At 45.7% G+C, this 3,424-nt stretch overlaps 1 protein-coding gene across 1 annotated transcript in view; it reads left to right on the forward strand.

Moving 5' to 3' along the window:
* Positions 1-2,780: 2,780 nt before the first annotated feature.
* Positions 2,781-3,424, forward strand: part of FOXJ3 (forkhead box J3) — a 125,178-nt gene continuing 124,534 nt past the window's right edge. The window contains exon 1 of the mRNA XM_010862668.1: positions 2,781-3,022. The gene's annotated coding sequence lies outside the window, so the exon portion shown is untranslated. The remainder of the gene's footprint in view (positions 3,023-3,424) is intronic.

Consider the following 3,424-nt stretch of genomic DNA (forward strand, 5'->3'; position numbering starts at 1 on the left):
GGGTGGCATAGGGGATAGGGTGGTCCTCAGCCTTTGACATTCTGGGGCTTGTGATTCTTTCCTTCTCAAAGGCTGCTGATTCCCAAGCCTCCAACCCCATTATGACAGCTATCCAAAATGTCTTTCTACTCTTTTATTCCATCATCTGGCTGACTCAACTCAAGTGGCTCAGAGAGATTCCTGGTTTGAGGACCTTGATTCCAAGTCCAAGTCTCAGATTAAAACCTTGACTATTGGTCTTGTTTTCTTCCTCTGGCAAATAAGGATAATCCCATTTTTGCTCATCTCCTTAAATGCATGACCCAGACTGTTCTTTAGTAACTTTCTGCTCATAGGACCACTCAGATGATAGTGGGGTTCAAGTCCTGAAGGACTGGGAAGAAGACACATGTTATCTATGTTATCAAGGATCCACCCAGTGACCCAACAAAGAACACAGAACTTTCAACTCCCTTGGCAACTTGGTAGAAGAGGGAATGTCTACTCTGTCAGAAAAACTGGCAAGGGTGGCCTCTTCTTCAGGATACTATTTCCCTTATCACAGTGTATTGTAATTACTTATCTGCTTTCCACTACACTGTGAGTCCTTAAAATATAGAAACTGTATCTTATTTAACCCACTCACTGCTAATAGTTTGGTCCAAGCTATTATCCTGCACCTGACTAATGGAGCCTCTGGCATCCATCAATGTCCACTTGCTATCTACTCTTAGCACATAGCCAGGGTGATCTTCTGAAAGCACGAATCAGATCATATCACTCCTCTGTTCCACGCCCTGTAGTGTGTCCACTTTAGCCAAGATCCTTACAATGGCCGACAAGACCCCACTCTCTGACCTTATCTCCCATTCCTCTTTCATTTGCTTACCTGGTTCCAGTTGTCCTGGCCTCCACTATTTCTAACATTTCCACAAATACTTTCACTTCAGGGCCTTTACCCTAGCTGTCCTTTCTGCCTGGACACTTTTTACTATTCACTGCATGACTCACTCCGTAACCTCTTTCAAGTTTCTCATTAAAGTCGCCTCATGAATTGGGTTCTCCCTGATAGTTCTATTTAAAATCTCATTCTGTAAAACTGGAGTTGGAATTGGAATAAGCTATTATGAATCTACCTTCATTTTTCTTCCACTATATCTTCTTAAAGAAACTATAAAGGACCATAAAGAAAGCTGAGTGCTGAATGAAGGATTGATGCTTTTGAACTGTGGTGTTGGAGAAGACTCTTGAGAATCCCTTGGACCACAAGGAGATCCAACCAGTCCATCCTAAAGGAAATCAGTCCTGAATATTCATTGGAAGGACTGATGTTGAAACTGAAACTCCAGTACTTTGGCCACCTGATGTGAAGAACTGACTCATTTGAAAAGACCCTGATGCTGGGAAAGATTGAAGGCAGGAGAAGAAGGGGACAACAGAGGATGAGATGGTTGGATGGCATCACTGACTCAATGGACATGAGTTTGGGTAAACTCTGGGAGTTGGTGATAGACAGGGAGGCCTGGCCTGCTGCAGTCCATGGGGTCGCAAAGAGTCGGACACGACTGAGCGACTGAACTGAAGTCTTCTTCGCTACCCCTTTTCTTTGTTCTACATGTCTAGATTTTTGATGTCCCCCATGTTTTCCTCTAAATATTTTATTTTCTCCCTCCCTTTAGCCCCAATGCAGATCTAATGTCATTCAACTATATTCATGTATCAGTCTTCTTGATGAAAGAGGTAAGGCATGAAACAGAAAAATATGAGTTCTCAATTGAGGTAAAGCTGGAAAGGGAGCTGGACTCAGAAGACACTGAGTTTGAGTCCCAATTCTCAGCTTCAACTTCATCAGCTGTAAAGATGAACACAGGAGTTCTAACTGAGGGACTTGGTGAAAACACTGAAGGAGAGGGCAAGTGCAAGCACCTGGCATGTGGTCTCTACCAGTGGCAGAGCCTTGGCTTATTGTTCACTGAAGCCCCCCTGCACCTAACATGGTCCAGTTGAAGTAAATGAATTATTGATGAAGAAATGTTTGATGTTAAAAAAAAAAATCCCACTTTTCTTCCTTCCTCCAGATTTTTTCATACCTCTTACCCTGGTCTTTTTATTTTTTTTTTTCTCCATAGCACTAAACACCTTCTATCATACCAAATTCTTTTCTTGTGTTGATCATCTTTCTCTCTATACTTAAGATGATAGCTCCAAGATGGAAGGGTATTCCCACCCTCTTCCTGCTTCTAGTCACTGATCCAACCCAAACACTAAAATGGGGTCTGACAACCTGATCAGCAAGTATTTGTTGGATGGATGAGTGAATGAATCTTTTAATCTTCAGAATCTCGCTGGAGTCTTAGGTATAAAAGGATATAGGAGTAATTTGAATCCTCAGGGCCTAGTACTACTTGGTAAATGGCAGGCGTTCAATGTTGGCTGAAGTTATTGGGTACTCAGCTCTTTACCTGCAGTCTTTATCTGGTTACTACAAGACTACGTCCGTCAAAAGATGTTCCCAAGGTCAATTCACTCAGGCCTCTCCTTTTCATCTCATCCAATCAACCTAGTATTCATCTAACAAGTTATCTGAGTTTCCAAATATTGAACACCTACTGTGAGTTCAAAAGCATACTTGGTGCTATATGTGACTAACATGAAGGAAGCAATAGCAAATAATACGATGTCTGAATGTAATTAAACGTGAAATTACAGGGCAGATACTTTAGAGAAAAACTCAGTAAAGACTGACGTAGAAGTAAATTCCAAAGTTCATAAGTCGCCCAACTACTCTTCTAAGTGCTCCACCTGTTGATAGCAAGGACCATAACCTGAGCAGCTGCTTAACAATCAGAAGGGCCTTTAGAGTTTCATCTCCTTTGTTTTCAAGAGAAGGAAACCAAGGCGAGGCACAGAAGAGGCCCCGGCAGAGAGATGGGTCTAGAACCCGGGACATGTGGCGTTCTGGAAGAAGAGGTGTCGTGAAGGTCCAAGGTGCCTTTGCTGGGGCCGTAGAAGCCGCGGTAACCGGTGTCCCGGAGAGGCTAAGGTACCTGTTGCTACGGTGAGGTAAAGGGAGCTTGGGGGAAAGTCGCAAGGCGCCCTTCCCCCCGGGACACAGGGCCCCGGAGTCCCTGGGGAGGGTTCAAGGCGGAGGTTCCTCTTGTCCTCAACTAAAGGGCCGCCCCAACTGCCTTCACTTCCTGGCCGCCACTCTGAGGGACAGAGAACCCGCTACTCCCCGCCTCAACAAGTCGCTCGGAGCTGTCTGCGGCTGCCTGACACCCGCTTCACGGAAGCCGGGGCCCGCTCGGAGTCCTAGGGTACTATTTGCCCCAGCGGAAGGATCTCGCGCGCATATTCGCAGCAGTGACCGCAGAGGGGCAGTGACGCCGCCGACGCCGTACCGGTGGCGCAGCGACGTCGCGGGAGGCGGGGGCGGGGGAGCTGG

This window comes from Bison bison, unplaced genomic scaffold, assembly GCF_000754665.1.
Source record: "Bison bison bison isolate TAMUID 2011002044 unplaced genomic scaffold, Bison_UMD1.0 scf7180017864484, whole genome shotgun sequence".
Lineage (NCBI taxonomy): Eukaryota > Metazoa > Chordata > Mammalia > Artiodactyla > Bovidae > Bison > Bison bison.